The sequence below is a fragment of the Gorilla gorilla genome, chromosome 19, assembly GCF_029281585.2.
Source record: "Gorilla gorilla gorilla isolate KB3781 chromosome 19, NHGRI_mGorGor1-v2.1_pri, whole genome shotgun sequence".
Taxonomy (NCBI): Eukaryota; Metazoa; Chordata; class Mammalia; order Primates; family Hominidae; genus Gorilla; species Gorilla gorilla.
The window spans coordinates 29058980-29070462 of record NC_073243.2 but is presented as its reverse complement, the minus strand read 5'-3'; the positions used below and the strand labels follow the sequence as shown (position 1 = coordinate 29070462).

Sequence of the window (11483 nt, the reverse complement as noted above, 5' to 3'; positions counted from 1 at the left end):
GGAAGAAAGCCCTGAAATGCACCTACCTTGCCAAAAACAAAACAAAGCAACATCTAGCACTCATTTTGTGAGTGTAGACAGACCATAATGTCCCAGAAAGTGGTAACACATCTCTACTTCCCTCATGGCCTCTTTGATGACAACTGCTCTCTGCCACATGCTTAGGTTTTCTTTGTTTGGTTATATCTTTTTACTTTTATTAAGGGCAAAGCATACAGGGAAAAGAAAATTGTGTCTAGATCTCTACCATATGAGAAAGCTCATTACAATGGCAGCCAGAGTTCCAAGGGCCAACCACGTCCTTCAGGGAAGCAGAAGAGACAAAGTTCACTTTGGGTTGTTAAGCAAAGGCAACATGAAGGACGTTGCTTCTGGACAGGATCTTGAAATATAAGAGGGAGAGAAAAGAAGGAAGATGCTTCTACATAGAAGGGAAGTGGGGATAGAGGTTTCAAGGAGAAAGTTCCTTGATAGGGCCGGGAGTCATTCTAAGGTCAGCTTGCCAATAGGACGTCAATATGCAAACCTAAATTATAAATCATATCTAAAGGGTTAAAACATTAAAATTCAAATCTGTGGTCTGAGAAGAGGAGCTGGGTGGACCTCAGTGCTGTGGGGCACTGGTTTTCCCAGTTGGCAGTGTCCCTGGGCTGCGCCTCCTTCTAGAGGGTAGGTAAAATAAAGCTCCCCCTTACTGCCAGCACCCCCCACCCCCAGCCCCAGGCCTGGCTTCTCAGAAGCCATTCCAAACCCAAGGCCCCACTGGGACCCTGGAGACCACTGGAGACCTCTGGGAGGCCAAAGTGATGTGTTGGTCTCTTTGGCTGGATTTCAGACCCAACACCTCGGGTCCCAGGGAGCCTGGCATGACCTTGTGGATTTGTTTATTAGCTGTTCTGTTAAAGTTCCATTCATTTATTTAAATAAACAACTCGGATCTCTGTTCCTAACTCCAGGCTCTCTCCCCCAGCAGCCTTAAATCAAAGGAAGCTTCTGTTATACTTTACTACTTTACTTTGCAAATTTGAGTTCAGAGGGCAGCCAAGACCAGATGACTTTATGGCTCAGCTGCAGCCATGTAGCAAGTTCAGCTAAAAGCCAGAGTTTGCACCCCAAATCTTACCAGTGTTTTTATTGTGCAAACCCCTTTGTTGTTAGAGCTGCAAGAGGCCAGACGAGAATGCCTGGCTTCTACTAAGAAATGAATGAATTTGAGGTTTGAGGTGGTGAAGACTAGGGGAGACTGGGCTCCAGACAGGAATTAGCTGTGAGGTTGGGGAGTCATTTTGCATCTCTGACCTCCAGTTTCTTCTTTTGAGATAATTTAGCGGCAGAGCAAGATAATCCATATGTTCTTTTTCATTCTAAAATTCTGTGGCTCTGAGGCTTGACAGATTACCATGACACAGCTGGTAATGGGAAGCCACAAGTGAAATGCTGAGCTGGTAGGTCCACCCTTGGTGTGAAAGGAAGGCAGAAAGTATCTAAGCAGTTATTGGAACAGACAGCATCAGCTAAGGGATCTTTCCAACCACAAATCAGCTTATTATATACGAAGGGTGTGGTGAGAAGGATGTCAGATGTGAATGGAAGTGAAACGAATGGAATGTGGGTCTTAGGAGATCTTGAGGTGCCCAGGCAGAGGTGGAGATGAGCATAATCCTCAGCTTTCTGGCTTGCGGGTTCCAAGATAAAATATTAAAAAAACATGAACTTAGGAGACTAAGATGATTAATTCATTTTGGGACATAAAAGCCCTTCGTTTTGATTTTTAAGAGCTAAATAGAATATTTAAAATCCTTATTAATCTAATACTTAGTATATACTCATATTATAAAAAAATACACACAGAAAAATCAAAATACACAGAAAAGCACAAAGGAAAATAAATTGCAGTATATTGTCCATAATTTGATCATTCAACTCAGAGGTAATCACTATTTACAATTCAGTGAAAAAATATATATATATTATTATATACGTATGTATATAAGTATCCATATATATTATACATATATATGTATATAAGCACCCATATATATTATACATATATATGTATATAAGCACCCATATATATTATACATATATATGTATATAAGCACCCATACATATTATACATATATATGTATATAAGCACCCATACATATTATACATATATATGTATATAAGCACCCATACATATTATACATATATATGTATATAAGCACCCATACATATTATACATATATATGTATATAAGCACCCATACATATTATACATATATGTATATAAGCACCCATACATATTATACATATATATGTATATAAGCACCCATACATATTATACATATATATGTATATAAGCACCCATACATATTATACATATATATGTATATAAGCACCCATACATATTATACATATATATGTATATAAGCATCCATATATATTATACATATATACGTATATAAGCATCCATATATATTATACATATGTATGTATATAAGCATCCATATATAATACATATGTATGTATATAAGTATCCGTATATATTATACATATGTATGTATATAAGTATCCATATATATATATATATATATATTTTTTTTTTTTTTTTTTTTTGAGACAGAGTCTCACTCTGTCACCCAGGCCGGAGTGCAATGGCATGGTCTCAGCTCACTGCAACCTCCATCTCCCAGGTTCAAGCGATTATCCTGCTTCAGCCTCCCAAGTAGCTGGGACTACAGGCGGATGCCACCACACCTGGCTAATTTTTGTATTTTTAGTAGAGAGAGGGTTTCATTTCATTGTGTTGGCCAGGCTGGTCTCAAACTCCTGACCAAACATTCTTATAGTTAAATCTGTAGTCCAATTATTTTAAAAATACAAATGATTAGAAGCAGAATTTTTGGGTAAAAACAGGTAAGCATTTTTAAAGGTTTGATAGATTTGTATATTTTGCCAAAATACTTTTCCAAAGTTGAACTAACTTACACCCTCAGAAATGCTATATAGATGTATTTTTCCCATATCTTTGTCAACATTGGAAAATGTATTCCTTTTTATGGTTATTAATGAAAATTGCTATTAGATTTTGAGCAGTATCATGCTTTAAATATGGTTACTAGCTGGAAGCAGTGGCTCACTTCTGTAATTCCAGCACTTAGGGAGGCTAAGGTGGGAGTATTGCTTGAGCCCAGGAGTTTGAGACCAGCCTAGGCAACATAGTGAGACCTTGTCTCTATTAAAAAATTGTAAAAAAAATTTTTTTAAATGGTTATTTTGTAAATTTTATGTTCAAACTCTTTTCTCTTTTTATTTTAGCTTGTTGCTTATCTTTTATTGATTTTTGGACGTTATATATCTTGAATTTAATCTATTTTCCTGCCTTCAATATTGCTATTTTTACCCCAATTTCTTCTATCTCGATTTGCTTATTGTGTGTTTTGGTAAATGGTTCTATTGTATCACATATCTTTTCATTTATGCTTTTACCTTTACTCTTATATGTATATAAAGACCATACTTGCTCTAAATTATTTAAAGATACTTTTATGATTTTTTTAGGTTGCTTTTTAAATATTTTTACCTATGATTCACTTCAGCTTCATTTTGATGTAGGGAACTTAATTCTTGCAGTTAATGGTAGATAAGCTACCATTTGGCGAATTACATCATTGATATGGCTTGGTTGTGTCCCCACCCAAATCTCATCTTGAATTGTAACTCTCACAATTCTCACATGTCATAGGAGGATCCAATGGGAGGTGATTGAATTATGGGGGCAAGTCTTTCCTGCACTGTTCTCGTGATAGTGAATGAATCTCATGAGATCTGATGGTTTTAAAAATGAGAGTTTCCCTGCACAAGCTCTCTTTTTGCCAGCTGCCATCCACGTAAGATGTGACTTGCTCCTCCTTGCCTTCCACCATGATTGTGAGGCCTCCCTAGCCATGTGGAACTGTAAGTCCAGTAAACCTCTTTCTTTTGTAAATTGCCCAGCTTCAGGTATGGCTTTGTCAGCAGTGTGAAAACGGACTAATACAATCATGTATCAATTGACTTAAAATATCTCTTTTAGCATATACTAAATAAGTGGGTTAGTTTCTGGTCCTTATTTACAGTACATTGATTTCACTGTTGTATCTTATATTTTGCCTAAACTTGTAGGACTTCACCCTTCAATAGAGTAGTTTAAGCATTTACTGTCAGTCCTCTATACCAGTGGGGGATTGGTTCCAGGACCCCCAGGATGCCAAAATCCAAGCATGCTTAAGTCCCTTATAAAAAATGGCATAGTATTTGCATATCACCCACACACATCCTACTGTGTCCTTAAAATAATTTCTACATTACTTATAATATCTAATATAATGTAAATGCTATGTAAATTTTTCTTATACTGTTATTTTTATTTATATCTTTTTAATTATTGTATTATTATTCTTTATTGTTCATGTCTGAATATTTTAAATATGAGGTTGGTTGAATTTGCAGTTGTGAAACCTGTAGATGCAGAGGGCCAACTATACATTTAATGTAATGAGTGTTATTTTTTCTTTTATTTCTGTAGTTTTGTACTTTATTTTTAATGTTCTCTTATTTTTCCTTTACTTTTAATTTTTTGTTGTATGGGCTGTTATTCCTTTTCGTAAACACCTTTTCCTCTAGTGACTTAGAACAGATACATTCTGTTTTTGCTTCATTGCCATCGATAACCTAATTGGCAATAACAAGTGCAAAACACTCATGAGTCCTCTTTATATAAAATGAAGAAATTAACACTCTTATTTAACTTCTTACTTTTCTCTGCCATCTCCTAGGTTTTGGCTGACAGATAACATAGGGCAGTGATCAAAGGGTTTACCTTCTCTGTGCCTCAGCTGCCCCATCTCGAAAGTGGGCATAATAGTATCATAGGGTTATTATGAAAATAAAATGACACAGTGCACAGGATGCATTTACAACAGTGCCTAGCACATGGTAAGTCAGCAGTAACATTGTAATGATCAGTAAGATTGAATACATCCTTTAACTTTTTAAATGATAATCATTACTTTACATCATGAAACTTTTTATTCATTAATTACTTTTACAGCCTTATCTGGGGAATTATTTAGACTTTATGTTTTACTTTAATAGTTTTCTCACCTACTCTCAATTCTTTCATATCATAGTTTTCTATGTGAAGACTCTTTATTGTGATCCATCTACTAGTTGATTGGAATATTTCTTTGGGTAATTTTAGGTTATACATGTATTATAGTTATATTAAGTTTGTAAGGGCCAAGGGGAAAAAAATAATGACTTTTACAAATTCGGTTGATTTTTTCTTTCATAAAAAAATCATTAGGCAGTCTGGAGCTGCTATGGAAGTTTAGTTTCACAGTCATCAGGATGCCCATCTTATTTTCACTTTCATTCCTAAGTAACAAAATGGCTGCTGCAGCGCCATCTATCACATCTTCTTCCATCCAGCATGAAGGAAGAAAGCCCAAAGAAGAGGTTGGACCCTCCTATTAAGGAATCTTCCTAGAAGGTGCATATACCTTCTAGGAAGAAGGCTAGAAATTAGTTACAATGCGAGGGAGGCCATGAAGCATCTTCTTCACTCTGACTAGCCATCTGTTCAGCTAGACATTTATTTCTGGGATAGAAGAAAATAGATATTGAGGTCAATTATCTGTCTCTGTCATTCTGACCTTTTGACCACCTGAATATCCAGGTGCATTTGTTCCATTCTTTTGGCATATTCCTCTTCCACAGGGAGACAGTCCCAAGTCCTATCTAGTTAGGGCGCTCAACTCAAACTCCATGATTGCAGGATGATGTGCAATCTTCTCCATGTCTGCTATGGCTCCTCATCAATCAGTGTCTAACCCCAAACACACATTTCCTGTCCTTCCATATCTAATCTATATCAGTGAAGGAGAAATATGATGACCAAAACAAAAATGTATTCTTGGAGAAAAAGAATTGGAAACACACAATAGTTACTGAGCAGTGGCTACTGTGTGATCCTAATTCTGTTCTTCCTTCCAACTGGATCTATAGCAATGAGCCATGCCATGAAGTAGCCACAGCAAAGACCCTCCTACCTGGCAGGCCGGTCGATGGCTTGGTGGTCCCATCCTGCAGCCTCAGCTTCTGCTCCTTGCTTATTGTCCTTGGTGGTCATATCTGGGGTGGGCTTTGGAAAGGTTGATCTTTCTGGGGGCTGTGTGCTTTATTTGCTCTCTTCCTGCCGATGCAGTTTTGAGGGCCTGGAGGTTGCTTAGGGGTTGAATGATTACTGGCTTTTGAGGGTAAGCTTGTGATTTATTTGGATAGAATTCCCTTAATAATTTAGTAGATTTCCTGTTTATTTGCTTCCCATCAGTTGCATGTGTAAGTAACTACTGCCAAAGATCTTGTTTCCATATAGTTTCCAAACCGAACTCTGTGCTCTATGCAACCCTCCTCTCAATAGTGACCTTGAAGTTGTCTAAAACAACAGGCTTTGGGGATAATCCTGGGTAATCTTACCATTCCTACCAGGCTAGAACATGTCATCTGCTAAGGATCCCATAATGAAAGATTTTTGAGCAGAGATTTGGGACCAAAGTTTTATATCTTGCTAATTCCAGGACTTCAAGTCATTACTTAAAACTGCTTCAGTTTGGAGTTTAGGAGAAATTGGTTTTTGTTTGTTTGTTTGTTTGTTTTTAGCTCTGTAAGGGTTACTAAACTCTCAGTCTACTCAAATTGAAGACTACAAGCAGAAAATGTTCCTCCTGGAAAAGCTGTATTCCCTTCCAAGGGCTTGCAGCCCATCCCATTGTAAACTGGCGGTCATCTCTCTCTTCTGGGTGTTGTTAAGACTGGTAACAGCAGCCAACACACCCACATTCTGACTGTTTCTGACCATTTTCCCTAATTCCTTCTCTACTTATTGAGTGCACTATTTCCTTTCTTTTCTTTTCATTTTCTTTGAATCCCTCAACAGTGTCCATGTCTTATATTTGTCCCCTTCCTTTCCACAGTCTTCCTCTCAGCTCTTAATCTGGGTGTCTGGTTACCAGTTCAGAAGCCGAATAACGAGATAGGTGGGTGATGCTTCAGCAATTCATCCTGGCATTCTGGCAGGATGAATTCCTCTCTGCAGTTCTTCTCTCTATCTGGCCAACCGCTGTAGTGGCCACTGCCTGCTGCAATAAGGAATCTTGCTTTGGAGAGAATCCTCTATCCTGCCTCCATTGCCTTTGCTGGTGCCTGGCTTCTGGCCCAAGTGTTCTGGCAAGGCCAGTTGTGAATTCCACATGTCTTCTTCTCAGGCACTGGCACTCCTTATGCCTAGAGGCAGGGGTGGGGAGGAGGAGAATGACTGTTTTGTTGAAACCCCCAACTCAGAACCGCACAGAGGCCCTGCAGTTCCACCTCTGCATGGTAGCCAGAGAGTCCTCTAAATGAAGCAATCTCTTTGAGCCTCTCAGCATCTCCCCACTTCCAGCATCACTCAACCCAGAAACAATAGAATCTACAAGGGGACTCCCTACATGTTTCTTATGAGGTCAGAATTGCTATCCTGGAAAGGTGAGTTACAGTGCTGCCCAGGTGATTCTTATGTGTTACTCTATGTTATATCTATTGTATAATCTCACATTTAAATAGCACCATTCCTTTTATTGCAATGCTTATGAAAACTTTCCTTGTTTTTAGGTTTCCTTCGTCAGTCCAGGCAGGACTGTGCGGGTGGAAAAGGGACGGATGCTGGTCCTGGAAGGGGCGTCGTTATCTAGAAGCTCCCAACCTAAGTGGGTGACTCATAGGGAGGGCAAGGAGAGAAGGACACAGCAAGCAACTTACATGTAAAACAAGACGTGTGGGTTATTATGGAAGAAATTCACAACCAAACTTGGGGTTAGCCCGTATTGTTTTCCAAGAACTCTATGTGGACAGTGACAAAAAACAGACCTAAGAACTAGCAGATCGGGCAAAGCTTTTTCACATAACAACAAAGAAAAAGCAATTCCTCAGGAAAAAATTGTCAATGGGTCATTGTGTGTAGACAAAACTACAAGTTCTGCTCCAGACTCTGGGGAAACCAAGCTGCCATCTTCAAGCTGTGGCCATTCTGTAATACAGACTACGCTAAATCACATGTTGGCATCAAGGCAGAATATTTTGTTCCTTTATGGGTCAGCGTGGGATACAAAATTAGAGAAACTTTGCAATGAAAAATCCCTTGTGTCTCATTGAACTTTTTCCTTAATTCAAACCTTTCCTTTCACAGTTTTGATTAGTGCCTTTGCCCATGTGGACAATATTTTATGATCAGGTTTTAAGAGTAATCCATCCATGGCTGATTGGCTGCCTGGAACTTAAAACAACGACAACAACAATGTCCAGATAAACCCAATAAAATAGGCTTTTAAATGTGTGTGTGTGTGTGTGTGTGTCTGTGTGTGTGTTGTGCTGATCTTTAGCCTTGAAGCTTCACTCTTTCCCCTCTTCTGAAGCAAGAAGGTGTTTGCAGGGTGGCTGAATTTGCCAAACGCTGACGCAGAGTAGATCCAGGCTGGCAGCTGTCTACAATTCCTTGATGGGCCTCTTCTACAAGGAAGATTGATGTGAGTCAGCAAAGCCCTCATTAAGTGAGTCACACCATTAATAAAAGGCGCAGATTGCAAAGCGGTGTTTATTTCAGTGTTGATAGAAACCAGGACACAGTGGCCTTGAATCAAAAATAACCTTGGGCCAGACACATTGAACTTGGATCAGATCTGAAATCCCAGGCATTCATCCCTCCCTGAAGGCAAACATACGTCCAGATGATACCGCTGCCTTCCTTGTTGTACAAATGACTTGCTCCTCATCACCAGCATTTACCTTGTGCTTGACAGTTTGCAAAGCCTGTCCACTTACAAACTCTCTTGTTCTGACATGAGTGAGCCTTAAGCAGTGATTAAGTGCTCTTGCTCAGGTGTCAAGCAGTCCTGGGTCAGAGTCTCAGCTCTACCATTTTGAAGCTGTGTGAACTTGGTTAGCTCATTTAACCCCTCCAAGGTTCAGACGACACTAAATAAACTCTACGTACTCTTACTACACTAAGTAACCCTCTCTAATTTCCTCATGTGGGCCCAGTGTCCTTAGACTCTCCAACTTATGGGTGAGGATAATAATAATATCTCCACCATACAGCATGAAGATTAAACAAGGTAATAAAATTAATGAAATAATTGCAATGTGTGGCACATCATAAGAGCTCAAGAAATGTAATAACCCTGAGATTTGGGTAGCATAGGCGTTATGCTGATTAATAGATGAGGAAACAGGAGCTGAAAAAGTTTACTCATTCAAGGTCATAGGGTTGGGACTGGATGCCACCACAAGTTGAAACAAGTTCTCCTGACTTCAAAGTCAGTGTTCTTTCAAAGCCACCCATGGCACAGGTATTTGAACAACAGGCATATTTTCTCTTGCCCTATTCACTTTCCAGGAAATGAAATTGTATCATACTTTCCTCCTGGCTCTCATTGGCTTACCGTTTTGTCTGTATTCACTTTGATTTCTATGTCAGCTGCTGCAATGCTAGTGAAAAGGACAAGGTCCTTACCCTCAAGATGCTTGCTACCTAGCAATTTGTTATCATCAAGCCATGAGGCTGTTGTAAGTTGTTGTGATGGCTGATATGCCAGACATAGGATTAATACCTCTTCAGCCTTGGTTGTGGAGTGAGGGTGATCATTGGTCTGGCATTTAGTAGGTGGCCCAAGAAATATTTATAAACTGACTGCCAGCCTTTCCTTGAGCAGGGAACATGGAAACTGAGGGATAAATAGGAGTTAGCTAAGTGAGAAGCAACCAGGTCAAGCAGGAGGGCTCCAGGGGAGAGGGCATGACATGTGCAGGGAGCCGCAATTGAAGTAGGTGCAGGGGCCAGGAAGAGGAGGGTGAGCTGCGCTGGGGAGAGGCTAGGGAGGCCTGTGGTGAAAGGCTGTGTAAGCCATGTTAAGGATTTTGGACCTTATTCTAAAGGCATCAACTGCTTCGAAGAAGAACATTTTGACTTGGGTGATTTGATACCATTCTGATGGTGACATGTTTAACACAGGAGAATCTGATGCAGGAGTAAAAGCATAACCATTAATATGTGAAAGCACTCTTTCATTACCAAACAATGCACTCTAGATTATACATGGTATATATGATTCTTAAGTCATGCCCAGGCAGGGAATAAATCTGTTTTACATATGACTTGGTAAGTTAAAAGTTTCAGTTAAAAGCTCAATAATTATAAAAGTATTAGAAGAAAATGTAGGAGACTATTTCTTCAATCCTGGGATAAATAGATAGAAAAATAGGCAAACATAAAAAATGTGTCTACATAAAGTCAAAACTTCCCCGAGATTCCACAAAAGAACTCTAAAGAGCTAAAACATAAACAGTGTGCTAAAAATTTTTGTAACACACATGACAAAGGATTACTACTCTAATGCATGAATGGTTTGTAAAAATCAAAAGGAGCAAGAAGACCAGCTGAGTAGATTAACAGATAGCTGGTAAAAGAAGGAAGACATGGGGTTCTTGAGGACAGTGAATTGCATTTGGTTCAGTGATGTATTCCTATTGCTCGGGAAAGACCTGGTGCACGTATTCACCAGTCATTCATATTGAATGAAAAAATATAAGAGGATCTTTAGCTTTAGTGGCACTTTCTTTTGTTTGCTTGTTTTGAGAGAAGTTTGTTGCCTAGGCTGGAGTGCAGTGCCATGAACTTGGCTCACTGCAACCTCCACCTCCCAGACTCAAGCGATCCTTCCACCTTAGCCTCCTGAGCTGAGTAGTACTTTTATTTTTCGATTTTATTTTTAAAATTTCCACAGCATATACACTGCAGAGTAGTACTTGTAAAAGAATATTTTAATAAACCCAGAAGATGTATTTTTTAGTCATTAATTACTCAAGATTAAAGATATTGGTAATATCCAATCAGATTTAGAGAGGGTAGAGGAATTTTCAACTGTCGTGCACATTTTTCAATTTTAAATTAGACATCATCAATCCCCTACAAAAGAGGGACTGACTAAATACATTAGAACACATCAGGTACAGAATGAAATAGTATGCAACCCTTCACACTCTTTGTATAGATCTGTATCAATTTAGCTTGAAAAGTTACGTATGACATATTTGAAACTGAAAATTAAAATTGACAAACTATAAAAAGAATAATTTAATTGTTTCACCATTAAATATGACGTTTGCTATAGGTTCCTAGCAATATCATTTAGTTAGTTAGTAAAATTTCCCTCTGTTTCTAATTTATCAAACTTTTTTTAAATTTTAATGTTTAAATCCAACATTGCTAATGAGAGCATTGGTGTTAATTCAGTCTTTTTCCCTCATAGGTATCCTTTTCTCTACCTCAAATTTTATTATTCTAATAAAAATTTGCCACAATGTATCTCAGTGATGGCCCTTTTTCATTCATTCCTTCTCAAATATTTGATGAGCTCTTAATTCTTC

General features: G+C 38.5%; 1 long non-coding RNA gene across 1 annotated transcript; it reads left to right on the top strand.

Moving 5' to 3' along the window:
- The first annotated feature begins 4760 nt into the window (after positions 1–4760).
- Positions 4761–8394, top strand: LOC129527919 (uncharacterized). Its single transcript, XR_010131664.1, has 2 exons — positions 4761–4958; positions 7674–8394. It is a non-coding gene; the product is annotated as an uncharacterized lncRNA (long non-coding RNA).
- The last annotated feature ends 3089 nt before the right edge of the window (positions 8395–11483 follow it).